Genomic DNA, 16,841 nt, shown 5'->3' with positions numbered 1-16,841 from the left:
CATGCCATGACAAACAAAGATCTCCTCTCATGTTTTTCTTGTTCAGCATTCTTCTTACCCCAACTCAGATTTTTTAAAAATTGAATTAAATAGCTGTGCAATTTCCCTAGGTATAGATGGCCTATCAAACTGTTGTTCTGGCATGTATAGATTGTTCCGCACATTTCCTTTTCCTGTATTCTCTCTTTCCTCTTTAAGGACTGACTCTACCACTTTAACCCTTCCATTTCTAAATAGTTTTGTCTTTTCCCCCTTCCCCCCCACCTCCAAATTGTAGTGGAGTGCGGTGAAGGATCATGAGCAGGATTGCAGCAAGGGAGGGAGGGAGTATTTTACAATCCCTCACTCATACAATGGTCCCAATGAATACCTTCCTCTGATTTTGGGGATAGGGGAGGAGTATCTACCAATTTGGCTACAGAGTGTTCAAAGTTTGTAAGCAGAACAGCAATGACAGTAATCTGCATCCCTTGTAGATGAGTGAAATTAGCTTTGCTTATACCTTTCTTGCCACTTCATTGCACCTTTGTTTTTTTGCTTCTTCTCCATGTCCATGCTGATTGTGCACTAACTGCTCCTTTGAATCACATCAAATGCAATTAGTGCACCATCCACCCTAACCACAAGAAGGAAACTTAGACCCAAGTGCAGCTTTTGGAGGCCCCTGTGAGGGCCACCAGTGTCACTGGCAAAACTAATTTTGCCATCTGTGACACATCCTACATATGTGTAAACAAACAGTGCTACCTCACTCCTGCTGGAGCAGAAGATTCCTCTGACCATATGCATGATTTGCTTGCAGCCTGAACAACACACACACACACTCCACTTTGCATCAATTAGAAAATGTCATATTTGTTCAAAGAGTGCAGCATTGGCACTCAGTGGGTTAACAAGGCTAGGGAGGCAGCTGGTGCTTTCATACTGCAGCACTGAATCAAGCAACACAATTTCCAGGAAGATGAATATCCGTTACCAAGTAGCGCAGCCTGTTCAAAAGGTTTTTATTATTTTGTATTATTTTTGATGATGTGGTTTTATTACTTTCAATGAACTGGAGTCTCAAAGGTGCCGGCAAATAAGGGATGCTGTAAAGCCGCACCTTGTAGGTTTGTTTCAAGATGCATCTGCCAGCGCTGAAAGAGATGAAAGGGGAAACTGCTTAGCAATGACCCCAGAGCCCAAACCCAGCTCAAGTGTTCCATGGGGCCTTGGCTGAAACAAAAGGAAGATCTGAACAGCTTGGACTGGGACAGGATGGCGAGGATGAAAATTACACAATTCATACTCTCCACTGGGAATAGAATTCCATTTCCCAAATACAGCATGTGACATGCATTATGCACTTTTAAAAATGCCTTGCAAATATGCACAGACCTACAGACCCATGCGGTCTGAAAGAGGGGGTTGTGGGAACATATTTCTATCCATGGGTACCCAGAGACTTTTATCATCAGCCACAAGAGAAACAAAAGTAGTCAGAACTCGGTGAAAGGGCTGTTAGTTTTACACATTTTTTTATATCCAGAGGCTCTCAGAGCTGTTCATGCTAAAATTAAGCAATAAAACCAATGCAAAAATCTAAATAGGGACAGGGGAATGGTGGCCCTGCAGATGAAGTTGGATTACAGCTCCCACCAGTAATCAGGAACGATGGGAGTGTCATTGCTAGATGGGGGTCTAGCAATACAGTGGTACCTCTGGTTATGAACGCTTCTGGTTATGCACGCTTCAGGTTACGAGCTCCACTAACCCAGAAGTAGTTGCTCCTGGTTGAGAACTTTGTCCCGGGATACGAGTGGAAGTCTCACGCCAGAGGCGTGCTTTCGCTAATGGCACCTCAGGATAAGAACGGTTTCAACTTAAGAACAGACCTCCGGAATGAATTAAGTTTGTAACCAGAGGTACCACTGTATCTGGAGGGCCACATCCTAGCAAGAAAACAAGCAAACGAAAAGCAAAACAAAAAACCAGCAGGAGCTATTCACAATTGAAGACATCCAGAATACCTTCTAAATGAAATTGGGCTTCTGATGTAGAAACTGAGGCCAGAGCAGGGGTGCCAAATTGAATAATTTATTGGGGAGAGAGCAGATAAGCCCTGCCCTGCAATGCCCATCAACTTGCAGGGGACTGGCCCCCTCAAATATTTCATTGGGGGAGTGAAGGGACCTGATCCCCTAGGAGTTAGCTCCTATGGGCCAGAGATAACTTGGTTTTCTTGTACACATGGTACACACACATTTTTTCACACACTCACACCCTTGCTTGCTGAAGTAATGCAATCTTAGGAGCAGAGGACAACATACTATTTTTCTTTAATGTGGAGATAAGCCCTTCATCATCAAAGTGGTTGAGGAAAATAAAAGGAATTATGAGTGGTTGCCTGGAAACTGTGCAAGCATTTCCCCATTCTGTAATAACCTGGAAGAAATAAACAGGAAATGGATTAGCTAGCAGCTACCTGTGCGATTCTTCAAATCCTCATCTTGCCCCCTGCCAACTCCCAATTATTAGGCTTCCTGGAAGCACCAAGGCAGGTGTAAAGCTCCCGTGACAACGACTGCTGCTATTCTTGTCTGAAGAGACTGAAGATAACCTGGGATAGGGGTTTCTTTGTGAGCCAGCTGGCAATTCTTCTTGGAAGAGTTGAATCCGGGGCCTGCCAGTTGCTAACCACTGTGTAAATAATAGCATGCATTCTGATATGGTTAGAGTTCATAATTCATAGCAAACAAGCCATGATCTGAGATAGTAAAGAAAGATGTGTGGTTTACATGCCCTGAGATTACTTGCCTGGGTAAGCAAGAATTGTTGATTCAGGATAATATGACTGAATCAATAATCTTCATTAACTCTGATCACGCCAACCTGCAGATCTAAGGCTGAAGGGTTGCTTTTGTTACAGCAAGGTTAGAGTTCCCCTAAACATACCTGTTAAGTTCCCATTTTATCTACTATTGTTTTCTGGGTTTTGGAATAGATGAAAACAGGAGAAACAGCAAAGAATAATCTCAAGACACATGCTTTAGAGCTGTCAGTCCAAGTTACCATTGTGAGATCAAAGTTGATAAGGTTCCCTCTCAGATAGGAAGCTTGAGATGAAATTCCCAAAGTCAGACAGCAAATTAGTTGCAGAGCTCAAAGCACACTCCATGTCTTCTGAACCTCTGTGATGTATCTCAACCACCAAAATAGTCATTTTCTTCAATTTCAAAACAGGGCTCACAATGCTAAACCTGCTGGGGCAAGTTGACTCAAATTCATATCTCTGGAATTAAATTAAGACTCAGTATCGTTCCAAGCCCTGGAGCTTGATGGGAATGCACCAACCACAAGATGCAACTTGTATCAGAGGGTGCTTCCAGACAGTCACTCTTTAGGGATGGGATTCAGCCACTTGCCAGGAAATTCTGGCTGCACAATTAAAGCTGAGGTGGAGCTCTTGTGAAACCAACTCCCCCAAACTTGCTTCACCTTCTCTGGTAGTAAGCACAATCTTCACTACCCAAATATGTGACTGTAACATCTTGTAGTTTCCTGGTATGCAGCTTAGAACTCCCAGCATAGTGTAGTGGTTAAGAGCGATGGACTCGTAATCTGGTGAACCGGGTTCGCATCTCCGCTCCTCCACATGTAGCTGCTGGGTGACCTTGGGCTAGTCACACTTCTCTGAAGTCTCTCAGCCTCACTCACCTCACAGAGTGTTTGTTGTGGGAGAGGAAGGGAAAGGAGATTGTTAGCCGCTTTGAGACTCCTTAAGGAGAGTGAAAGGCGGGATATCAACTCCAAACTCCTCCTCCTCCTCCTCCTCCTCCTCCTCCTCCTCCTCCTCCTCCTCCTCCTCTTCTTCTTCTTCTTCTTCTTCTTCTTCTTCTTCTTCTTCCCCTGAATATCCCTTAACTGTAGACTAGCATGGGGATGCCCCTCCAGGTTCCATGGACTACTTTTGCTGAGCCGGATCCAGATTTTATGTTTTCAAGTACTTCTGTTGCTGCTGTAATAACATTAGCTCTGGGAATGCTGCTGAGTTCTTTCAAGTTGGAATTCAAATCATGCGTGTGTTTTCTAAGACAATCTCTAGTGTGAACCTTGGAGATGCATACACATTCTGGCTGTGCAGATTTCCTCCTTCCTGCCTGGTGAACAAATTACTCACTGCAACTTGATAAATGAAGGAATTGTGTAAACCCTCTTTATAGTTTACAGTTTTTCCGACTGCTTCGGTGCCATATGCTATAAATTCATGAAGCCAGTGTAGCGTGTAACAGGTTTTGTTTGTTTGTTTGTAAATGTTATTTATATAGTAATCCATGCATCTGTATGCGCCTGGGTATGATATATGTATGCCCATGTATATATGGCTGCGTTTCAAAGGCATTCTCAGCAGATTCTTTCAGTGCCGTGCATCAAAGCCTAACAGGGTTGGATGGGAAGCATTTTTGCTCAACATCAGAGCCACTTAACACTGTAAGAGAACTAAAGAATTTTAATCACCAGTGACCAGAATGGTAAAGAATCAAGTATTGCAACTTCTGGATCCTCATTCATAACAAATAGCCAAATGTATCTGTAAGAGAGAGAGAGAGAGAGAGAGAGAGAGAGAGAGAGAGAGAGAGAGAGAGTGTTTACATGCCAGGATTGAATAATCTAAATTGGGAAAAGCTATAGTTAATTTCAGGGACGCGGGTGGCGCTGTGGGTTAAACCACAGAGCCTAGGACTTGCTGATCAGAAGGTTGGCGGTTTGAATCCCCGCGACGGGGTGAGCTCCTGGTGCTCAGTCCCTGCTCCTGCCAACCTAGCAGTTCAAAAGCACATCAAAGTGCAAGTAGATAAATAGGTACCGCTCTGGCAGGAAGGTAAACGGCGTTTCTGTGCGCTGCTCTGGTTCGCCAGAAGTGGCTTAGTCATGCTGGCCACATGACCCTGAAGCTGTACGCCGGCTCCCTTGGCCAATAAAGTGAGATGAGCGCCGTAACCCCAGAGTCGTCTGTGACTGGTCCTAATGGTTAGGGGTCCCTTTACCTTTACCTTTATAGTTAACTTCAGCAAGATGAGATGAACTTAGATGCATCAAAATGATACTGGGAAGGCAGCTTTTAAAAATGAGGCTACGAAGAGGAGCTGGAACAGTCTACACCTGGATTCATAGGAAGCTGGTGTGCTCAAGAAAACAGAACTGGATTTGGACTTTGCAGTTCTGGTTTCTTACCATTGGCTCTCTTGGTAATGTCGCACAGATTTGGCTTCCCATCTGCAAAATGGGGGGGGGGGGAATCAAAATTATGTTCTGGTATATGTAATGTATCAAAATAGTGATTATGCAGCCAATCCTTTCGGTTTACACTGTTTGTTTTTGTACAAACTGTGGGATGTCCAAAGCATCTCAACCCAAATTTGCTTACAGCATTGGTATCTCACCTTGCTTCTTCTCCAGGTAGGGAGTTCCACAGAACAGGGGCTGCCACGCTTAAGGTTCTGCCCCTAGTGATGGCCAAACTTCAGGGGTGTGGGGAACCACTGGAAGCGCTCCATCAGAGAATCTCAGTGATCAAGGTGGAGTATAAGGAATCAGGTAGCCCTCTTGGGCTCAGGTTGTTTAGGGCTTTGCGAATTAATGCAGTCTGGCTGCTGCATTCTGGACCAGTTGAAGCTTCAGGACAGGCCCACATAAAGTGCATGACAGTAATCAGACTAATACATGGTCCAATGTGGTCAGGCTGCCGTGGTCTATGAATGACTGTAGCTGGTATCCTGGCCAGAGCTGGTAAAAAGCATTCCTGGTCACACGGATGATCCTGTTGCTGCCTCCCCCTCTCCTTCCAACAGCAGTGACTCAGCCTTCTGCTACTGGGGCCACCAGAAGGCATTTTGGGGAAGTCTCTACTTTCCCCCAGAAGCCCAGAGTCAGCCTTGTTAGTACTGCTGTAAGTTCAACATGCACACAATTTTTTTTATTGCTTTATTGAACTTTAAAAAGAAAAAAAAACTAACGTACAATCAAAGTTATGCATAACAAATAAACATTAAAAAATTGTCAATATCCATTACACTTTATCACAGTCTTCTTCTAGTTCCGTTGACTTCCTGCCAATTCCATCTAGCTTTGAATGTTTATTTATCTAGCACACTATTTGTATCTATTTTAAATAATTGCCTAGCTAAGATATTGTACTTTCTTAGTCCTGTTCAATGTATAACAGAAGTTATTCAAAAGCTGCCACAGATTTTATGTTGTTGTCATATTTTATATAATTTTAAAATAAACCCCATTTATTAAAAAATGCTTGATCTGCATGGTCTCTTATTCTTCCTGATATTTTGGCCAGTTCTGCATACTCCATTAGTTTTTGTTGCCACTCCAATTTTGTTGGTACCTTTTCTCCTTTCCAATTTGACGCTATTAAAATTCTTGCAGCCATTGTCGCATATAAACCAACACACAAAAAATGACGATTGGGAAAACTGGAGAAAGACGATGCAAAAGCCACAGTCTGCTTTGCGAAGCCTCTTATGGCACCCTACTGCTCAATTCAACAAACCATTTTACATTTATTTACTGTCTCCCTAGTTCATAAATGCCAGCTTTCCTTTATCAACAGTGCTTCATTGCTGATCTCTCTAGCAACAGATAACTGTGGTGAAGCCAGGCACATATTATGGAGACAAGAATGGTCCAGATGTTGTTGGTCATGAGATCGGATCACTTAAAGCAGGAAGCATATGTAAGATAATTACAAATTGACTGATTTTCAACACACAAACACTGTTTCCAGATGCAGTTGCTATCCTGTGCTGCTCTGAAAATGGAAAAAAGAATTTGCTGCATCCTCCTATTTTGAACAAAAGGGGAATATGCAAAAATAAGTACAGAAACTATACAAATAAATATAAAAAATACAAAATATGCATACGCTCTGTGATGGGATAGTGAGCTGCTTGTGCGTAAAAACTTGATCCCTCTGGGGTTTGGCTGGTCATCCAAACCGAGGCACTAACGGAGCCCCCAAAGCATGACTCCGTCAGTCGCTGGTAGAATCTGACAGTGGGCGTCTACGGAATTTACGCCAACATAAAAGCTGTTTGACGGACATGCGCCTTCGTGACTCTCTGCGTGACAGTTTCCGGCGAAGGGTGGGAGTTCCTAACGGGGTTCTGGTTACCTCTTCGCTATTCTCACTAGAAGTATCCCAGAGCCTCCCCTCCGCTGTGACTCCTGCACTCCCCCTGCTGGTTCCTTCCTCTGCTGCAGATTCTCTCCTATTCTCCTGGAGCCTGTCCACCACCTGTCCCTCCGATGGCAGTTCCCTGACATCCACCTCCCCCCCAGGGCCCCCTTCACCCCCTCCCGCCTCCTCTCCCACTGGCGGTGAGGGCGGAAAGCCCCTGAAGGAACTCTCCTCGTCGTCCGAGGATTCAAACACTTCTAGCCACGGCGTACCGTCTCTCTCCCCGTCTTCCTCTTCTTCGTCGGAGTCGGCTTCCTCACCCACCCCTGACTCTGGGAACCCTTCAAACTCTCCTTCCTCATCGGTGGTCCCAAAGTGTTCCCTTCTAAATCGTGCCACGGGTTGCGGTTTTCTTGGGAAACGCTGATGAAATGTTTCTATTAAGACCTCGTCATTGACTACCTCTGCTGGTACCCAAGTGTTTTCCGACTCTACTTCCCCCTCCCATTCTACCAGATATTCCACCTGATTCCCCTTCCACCTGGAATCAATGATTCCTGCCACGTTCATGTCGCGCTCTCTCTCTTCTATCACGGGCGTTTGGGTGGCCTCTCTCTCACGCTCCCCCCACTCACGTCCCTCTCGGTACGGCGACAGTAATGACCTGTGAAATACTGGGTGTAATTTCATGTGACTGGGCAGCCTGAGTTTGACCTGCTGTATGACCTCAAAGGGTCCCAATCTTTTGGGTCTCAATTTCTTACTCCCGCCCTTGAACGGTAGTCCTTGGGTGGATAACCACACCCGGTCTCCCACCCTTATAGTTTCACCTTCCCTCCTATTTCTGTCTGCTTGCTTCTTATATTCTTCCTTGGCTTTCTCTAAGTTAAGTTGAAGCTGACGGTGGATCGCTTCCATCTCTTCAAAAAAATATTCCGCCGCCGGCACGCTCCACCTCCCCCCTCCCTCTCCTGGGAATGCCCGGGGGTGACACCCATAATTTGCCAGAAAGGGACTCATCCCTGTGGACACGTTCTCCGCGTTGTTGTAGGCAAATTCTGCTAGAGGTAACTTATCCACCCAATCATTTTCTCTGTCCTTTACATAACACCTCAGGTATTGTTGTAAAATCCCGTTTGCCCTTTCCGCTTGCCCATTTGTTTCTGGGTGCCGGGCAGTTGAGAAATTGAGTTCTATGTGCAGTAAGCTCATAAGTTTCCTCCAGAACCTGGAAGTAAATTGTTTCCCTCTGTCGCTCAAAACCCTCAAGGGGGCGCCATGCAACCTAAAAATATGTTCTACAAACAACTTGGCGGTTTCCTCCGCTGTGACCGCATGTGAACAAGCTATAAAATGACACATCTTGGTTAATAGATCTACCACCACCATGACAGCTGTTTTGCCTTTGGATTTTGGCAGGTCCGTCATAAAATCTATGGATACTGCCTCCCATGGCCTTTCTGGCGTGGGTAAGGGTTGTAATAGCCCCGCTGGCGCCACCCTCTCTCCTTTCGCTCGCTGGCACCTGTCGCAACCCCTGACATATTCCCGTACGTCCTCCCTCACCTTGGGCCACCAAAACTCCCTGGTAACCAACCACATAGTTTTGTGCTGTCCAAAATGTCCCGCTGTGGGGCTGTCATGCAACTGCTTGAGTACTCTGCCCCTCAGTTCCCCATCGGGTATGTACAGTGCCCCTTTGTAATACAATGCCCCGTTCTTTTCTTCAAACCCCCCTGGGTTCTCCTCTGTCCTCCTGAGCTCTCTGAGTTTCTCTTGGGCGTATTCATCGTTCTCAGTACCCTCTATCAGTTCCCTCTGCCCCACCAATGCCGCCCCACACACCCAGCGGTCTTCAGGGATTACATGCCTTGCCTCAGGCGCTCCCTCCCCCTCTAAGTACTCAGGTTTCCTGGAAAGAGCGTCCGCCCTCACGTTCTCGGAGCCGGGCACGTAACGAATCTCAAAGTAGAATTTGGAGAACTCCTGGGCCCATCGCACTTGTCTCTGGTTCAGCACTCGGGCTGTTCTCCAGTATTCCAGATTTTTGTGGTCAGTTCGGACTTGAACCTTGTGCTGCGCCCCAATCAGCAAGTGCCGCCATTTCCGGAATGCTTCATGAATGGCGAGCAGTTCTCGGTCGTATACTGTGTAGTTCCTCTCGGATTTGTTCAACTTCCGCGAGAAGAATGCACACGGTCTCCATTCAGACGTATCTTTTCCTGGCTGGAGAAGAACGGCCCCCACCGCTCGGTCTGACGCGTCAGTCTCCACTCTCATTGGTTGTTGTAGATCCACGTGCAAAAGTTGCTCTTCCGACGCAAACGCCTGCTTTAAACGTTCGAACGCCCGCTGCGCTTCTTCCGTCCAAACAAATTTCTTTTTGCTACTAAGACAATCCGTGATGGGCGCTGTTAAATGGGCAAAGTTTTTGATGAACTTCCTATAGAAGTTTCCGAAGCCCAGGAACCTTTGCACGTCCTTCTTGGTCTTTGGTGTTTTCCATTCCAGTACCGCTTGAACCTTGCTGGGATCCATGGCCAATCCCTTGTCAGACAACCGGTACCCCAGGAATTCCACCTCCCTGGTATGAAACTGACACTTCTCCAGTTTCACCCACAGCCGGTTTTCTCGCAGCTTGCTCAGTACCTCTCTTACATCTCGCACATGCTGCTCCTCATTCTCTGAGTACACCAGGACGTCATCTAAGAATGCTACGCAGTTCTTGTAGAGCAGTGGCCCCAGGACGTGATTCATGAATGATTGAAAGCAGGCGGAGCCCGCTTGTAATCCGAAAGGCATAACCCGGTACTCAAAAGCCCCCAAGGGGGTGAACATAGTGGTCTTCCACTCATCCCCCTTTCTCACACGTATCAAGTTATATGCCCCCCTAAGGTCCAGCTTGGTAAAAATTTTCCCTTTTCTCACCCGTGTTAGAATGTCATCAATTCTAGGCATAGGGAAAGTCACTGGTTCTGACACTGCATTTAGGGCCCTGAAATCACATACAAGCCTGGGCTTGCCCGTGTTTTTTTTGTCCACAAAGAACACTGGGCTGCCCCCCACCGCTCGTGACTCTCTGATGAAACCTCGCTTGAGGTTCTTGTCAATGAACTCCCTTAACTCCTGCATCTCACTGTCTGACATTGCATACAGCTTGCCCACTGGCAATTGTGCTCCTGGGAGTAAGTTAATTTGACAGTCAAAGGGTCTGTGCGGGGGCAGTTTATCTGCTTCTTTTTCGCTGAATACGTCAATCAAGTCAGCGTATTGTGGTGGCACCCTCCCCTTGTCCATCACTTCCATCCCTGCTAGAGTGGCCCTGGCCCCTGCCTGAGCCTCTCCCTCCTTGCAGTGTTCTAGGCAATGTGCTGATCCAAAGGAAACCACTCTCTGATGCCAGCCTACTAGCGGATCGTGTAGTGCCAGCCAGCTCATTCCCAAGATAATAGGAGCTCCTCCCAAGGTGGCTACGTTAAACGCTATCAGTTCTGTGTGTCTTGCCACCCTCATTATCATTGGTACAGTTTGTTGGTTCACTTCTCCTCCCAACAGCTCCCTCCCATCAATCGTGGTAACCTGCAAAGGCTTACTTAATGGGATAGTCTGTATCTGGTGTTCAGCTGCAAACTCCTTACTCATGAAATTACATGAGCTACCTGAATCCAATAGCGCTTTTATCTTCAGTGGGTGTCCGTTTGCCAGTTCCAGCAACACCTCTATCACAAGCGCTGGTCTTGGAGGTTCCGGCGTGGGCACATTCACTACTCCCTGGCCTGGCTGCTGTGCCCTGATGTTGGCAACCAGGCGTTGGCTTTTACTTGCTCCGTGATTTCTTCTTCCTCCTTCCCCCCAACAGTTCCCGCCATCCCTTGCCATTCCTTCCTTTGCGGACAGACTCTGGCAAAGTGACCTGGCTGTTGGCAGAGATAGCATCTCTTGCCGCTCTTTCCCTCCTTCTTCCGCCCTTCACTGGTGTTTGAAACTGCGCGCGCGCGCGCTGTTCCAAGTTCCATCGGCTCTGCTGGCGGGAAAGGCTGCTCCGGAATCTCTGGAATGCGGAAGTCCTTCCAACGTTCCCCCTTTCCTTCCCGCTTTTCCATAGCTCTAGCCTCCTGGCGTGCTCCTATGGACAGCGCTGATTTAGTCAGCTGATCCATAGACTCCGCCCTAGGCGCCCGGGAAAGTTCATCTTTCACTGCCGGAGAGAGACCTTCTTCAAACAGCATTTGAATAGGTTCACTAGCAAGGTCCCACCCTAGTCTATGAATCAGCATGGTGAACTCAGTCCAGTACTCACGTACAGATCGGCTCCCCTGTTTACACGCCATTAACTGTCTGCGCACCACCCCCTGCTCGATCTCGCTGGAAAACATCAAGTCCATGGCGCGAAAAAACTTCATAGTGTCCTTTAAGATTTCATTATTGGCTGCCATCAGGGGCCGAACCCAGTCCTTCGCCCCTCCCTCTAGATGGCCAATCACGTATGCCACTCTAGAGTTCTCATCGGGGAAGTCATCAAACAGTAGATTGAGAGCATATTGCATCTCTGTCCTAAAGGCTTGATAGTTCCTGGGATCCCCCCCAAATTTCTGCACCAATCCAGGCACCCGTCTGGCAAGTGGGGTGGTTTTCCCTTTATCCGCATCTTGAGCCCTCCTCTCCTCGAGCCTCGCCGTTTGCAGCGCCAGCTGGACCTCCAACGCCCTGTACCTTTCTTCCAGGCTTGGACCTGCTCCAGCTCCGGCTCCTGCTCCTCCGGTTCCGGCTGGTTCGCTCATGATGCCCTCTGCTTGCACAAGCTGCTTTCAAAGACTGTCAGATTGCTGTGATGGGATAGTGAGCTGCTTGTGCGTAAAAACTTGATCCCTCTGGGGTTTGGCTGGTCATCCAAACCGAGGCACTAACGGAGCCCCCAAAGCATGACTCCGTCAGTCGCTGGTAGAATCTGACAGTGGGCGTCTACGGAATTTACGCCAACATAAAAGCTGTTTGACGGACATGCGCCTTCGTGACTCTCTGCGTGACAGTTTCCGGCGAAGGGTGGGAGTTCCTAACGGGGTTCTGGTTACCTCTTCGCTATTCTCACTAGAAGTATCCCAGAGCCTCCCCTCCGCTGTGACTCCTGCACTCCCCCTGCTGGTTCCTTCCTCTGCTGCAGATTCTCTCCTATTCTCCTGGAGCCTGTCCACCACCTGTCCCTCCGATGGCAGTTCCCTGACACGCTCATATATAGAAAAGTATATAAATGCTCCCAAACTGCAAACGTTAGGCATGGTCCTGTGGTGGTTTTCCAGACACAGAGCAATACTAGGTTAAAACAGATATTATGGACATGACCCTTCCTTGCCTGAGCACATAATATGCTGGCACTGAGAAATCTCCACAGTGCTGGGATGAGGAACTTGTAGCTCTCCAGATGTCATTGGACACCAGTGCCCATCTTCCCTGACCAATGGGTGGGGTTGATGGGAGTTGGAGTCTGACAACATCTGGAGTGGCACAGATTTTGTGTCTGTCCAACAGACATAGGAGCCAACTCCTTGGTCCCCACAATAAAATATTTGAGGGGGCTGCCCCCAAGTTGATGGGCATTGCCATTCAAATGGTGTATGTGCACCCCACCTTCTGGTCGATTATGCAGGGCAGGGCTTACCTGCCCCCCATCAATATTTTATTCAAGTTGGCACCCCTGTCCCCAAACAAATGAAAGCAACAACAATAAATAGTCACTACGCTCAGTGTTATATCTGGGAAGTAAAAGAAATTAAAAAAAAAAATCACTTGCTATTTAGTTTAGATTTCAACTGACCTCATAACGTGTTTCAGCTTTGGGATATTGTTATCACTGCTCTTGGGTTGTTTGAGTGTTGGGGTGGGGAGGGTGTTACATGACTTTAATGTGATTTTTCATATTGATGTTGTGTGATTTTTGTCTTTAAACATTTGGCTGTTCATTGCCTCCAGCATTTTTATGGGAAAGGCATCTAGTTAATAGACTTGGCGGGGAATAAATAAATCAGTTTGTTTCTCTGGCTCCTCTTCTTCTGTAGGAATATTTAACACTATTTCTTTTTTCTCTGTATAGGAAACTACACTTGTAGCATCATTGCAAGACACTTATTACAGCCGATAATTTATATGGCAATTTAAAAATTATGACTTTTACCCATGCGTCTTCAGAATAACCATGGTGCAAGATCAAGCATTGCAATTTCTGTTTTACATGCTGGAAAATGATGCAATGTTATGTTTCATGCACAATTATTCTTTGAGACTACAGTTGAGAAAGACGACAACCCCTTTGATCTAAGCCAGTTTGTTTGCTTCCTGGACCATCCTGCTTCTCAGTGAGTACAAATGCTCCACAGGCAACTGAAGTAAAAACATAACAGCGTTTATGTTGTGCACATATTACATGAATCAAAGGCTTAATCTATGTTTTATGCAGAGTTCTGTGATCCTTTCCTCTACATTTTGTTTCCTTTTACTGCATCATGCTGAGCCATGGGCAGTGTGTATGGGATGGATGTTGGGAGGAAAGCAACCATGCTTGCAATACATTACCTGAACCAGTTGGGGGCGATAGAAAGGCAACCCATTCTCCCCTCACTGATTCCTCTTTAATTAACCACTTGCTGGTGGAGCAGATCACTTCCGTTTAGACTTTACTTCTTGCTTCTTCCCCAAGTTAGTTGGTCCAAGCCAGTATGAGTATGACACAGCATGTGCTGGTGCTAATTTCTTGGCTCCATCCTGGCCACATGTCAGCCTGCACAGTACTTATAATGACTTTGTTTGCCATCTGTAATAAATATGGTCTGAAGCTCAACATCAAAAAAACGAAGATCATGGCCACTGGTCCCATCACCTCCTGGCAAATAGAAGGGGAAGAAATGGAGGCAGTGAGAGATTTTACTTTCTTGGGTTCCATGATCACTGCAGATGGTGAGAGCAGTTAAAATTAAAAAAAATAAAAGATGCCTGCTTCTTGGGAGAAAAGCAATGACAAACCTAGACGCATCTTATAAAGCAGAGACATCACCTTGCCAACAAAGGTCCGTATAGTCAAAGCCATGGTTTTCCCAGTAGTGATGTATGGAAGTGAGAGCTGGACCATAAAGAAGGCTGATCGCCGAAGAATTGATGCTTTTGAATTATGGTGCTGGAGGAGACTCTTGAGAGTCCCATGGACTGCAAGAAGATTAGACGTATCCATTCTTCAGGAAATCATCCCTGAGTGCTCACTGGAAGGACAGATTGTGAAGCTGAGGCTCCAATACTTTGGCCACCTCATGAGAAGAGAAGACTCCCTGGAAAAGACCCTGATGTTGGGAAAGATTGAGGGCACAAGGAGAAGAGGACGACAGAGGACGAGATGGTTGGACATTGTTCTCAAAGCTACCAACATGAGTTTGACCAAACTGGGGGAGGCAGTGGAAGACAGGAGTGCCTGGCGTGCTCTGGCCCATGGGGTCACGAAGAGTCGGACACGACTAAACAACTAAACAACAACAATAAACCTTAAGTTTTAATTTCCCCTTCACCCAGCAATCTTACCAGACTGTGCACACCACTGCAATATATTAACCAGCCACCTCCAATGGAGAGCAGTGTCTGGGGCAGAAGCAGCGAGGAAAGTAGGACAGAGCAAGTTGAAATGGTCAGTGGGTCAAATCGCAAGGTCGTTCACAAAAGTAATACAATCACCAAGCAGGAACATAGGTCAGGGTTGGGTCCAGGGTCAAAGCAGTAGGTCAGAGGCAAAGTCCAGTCTTATACGCAAATTTGTACATGGTTAAAGAACAACCTGGGGGTCAGGCTCAGAGAAGGAGAGCCAATCTGAATGCTGGGAACAACAGAAGTGGTGACCTGACAAGGTTTTCAGGTGTCTTTGGGCTCCTTATACGATTCCCTACAATGAGTCAATGTGTCTAGGATTTCAAGGTGGGACTTGGTTGGGAAAAAGAAAAGACCCAACTGCTTCAGAGGCCCAAAGTGCTTGTCATTCCAGAGAACTCAGCCACATCCCTATCCAGGTGCGTTAACTATAAACAGATCATAAAGAGGGCTTCTCACTTTCCCCAAGATGCTTTTTCATCTATGTGACTAAGTTATCTCAGTTTCTCTCTATTTCCTCCCAGCAGATGAACAATCAGTTTGGAGGTGGCAAGGAGCATGTTCTTCACATAAATCAGTCAGTACACCAAAGATCATATTCAGAGACCCATATTGGGGACCCTTGCTGTCAAAAGTTAGGTGGTTGATGACTTATTAGTGGTGGCATTTTGTTTTTGAAATGGCTTCTCCATAGAGATTTGCCTCATGCCTACTCCTATGTCTTTTTGGCTTTGAGTGAAATCCCTTTTCTTGTTCAGGCTTTCCAAATTTGTGCTTTATTTCACTGCCATGATTTCCTGCTATTCTCTACCCGGATGTGTTTGACATGGCTGTTTTCAATCCTGCCTTTTTATTGTATTGTTTAAAATTGTTTTAGTGACTTTCTGCACTTGGATGTAGCAATATTGAAGGGCATATTTTATATATCTATAAAAAATATAAATAATTAAAAAATGACCTGAGAAACAGCTGGAAGAAACAATGGAAGGAGGGTGTTCTTCCATTGATGCTGCATGCCTAGGAAAAAAAGCAGAGAAAAAGTAATGGAAGTCCAGAAACCACGTAATTTGAGCATAATAGACAGTGATCCGAGATGCTCAGTTCAATTTCTGAGGCTCTAGCATAGCCCTCACCAATCCAGACTTCCCGATATTTTGGACCATGACTGCCATCAGCCACCGCCAGGTCAGCCATAGTCCAACAACATCTGGAGGGGACTAGATTGCAGAAGGCACTCCTAGACAAAAGGGTTCCTGTGTTTCTTTACAGGGAAGTAGATTGCGCATGAATCTGGCAGTAAGAGAAAGGGTTAAACAGCTCTCTGCCCAATGCTTTCCTGCTCCCCAGTCCTCTTCCACTTCTGACTACAGCCTCCAAGGCAATCCCACCCCCAGTAAGCGACAACCACAAACCACTGGGAGAAAGACATTCCAATTCCTTGTTGTGTCTAGTTTGTGTTAGGTTGTGGGTGAACATATCAGACGACACAGCAAATCTTCAAACAGCTCTTGTTTATTCACAGGCCAGAACAGAACTGAACTGAAGGGTTCAGTCAGCCTGCTTATATAGAGCTTCAATACAACGTAACTGTAACAATTTTCTAAAACTATCCAATCACTGAACGTCACTTTTGATCCCTTATTTGCATAACTATCTACAGTATCCCCCTGCTGGCCCAGGGTGAGAACTTCAGTACATAACAGTTTGGACCTCATAAGAATGATTCAAAACACCCACCCCACTCACACACAAAAACAAAGATCACCACAGCCAATCACAAACAAACAACCACACCCTAGGCCAACCCCCAACCTCTCTCACCACCAAAGGAACACAAGTGAACAGCAGAGAACCAGCATGAGTAATGCTGACACCAAACCCTACATACATTAAGCAAAATAGAAACATCGCCACCCAACCCCACCCATCTTCCCCCCCACCCGTTTTCTTCCTAATGTCTCAACAAAGGAAACTGATTTGTAAAAATGTTACATGGAAAAAATACGAGAGACATTACATACAATATACTTCTGTAAAACCAGAAAATCTT

General features: G+C 46.2%; 1 long non-coding RNA gene across 1 annotated transcript; it reads right to left on the bottom strand.

Moving 5' to 3' along the window:
- Nucleotides 1–988: 988 nt before the first annotated feature.
- On the bottom strand, nt 989–3,347 carry LOC310836166. Its single transcript, XR_014559897.1, has 3 exons — nt 3,052–3,347; nt 2,310–2,424; nt 989–1,136 (listed from the first exon to the last, which is right to left on the bottom strand). It is a non-coding gene; the product is annotated as an uncharacterized lncRNA (long non-coding RNA).
- Between the last annotated feature and the right edge of the window lie 13,494 nt (nt 3,348–16,841).

Source organism: Podarcis gaigeae, assembly GCF_964106915.1.
Source record: "Podarcis gaigeae genome assembly, chromosome: 2".
NCBI lineage: Eukaryota > Metazoa > Chordata > Lepidosauria > Squamata > Lacertidae > Podarcis > Podarcis gaigeae.
Note: the sequence above shows the minus strand (reverse complement) of the source record. Positions and strands in the feature narration are given on the sequence as shown.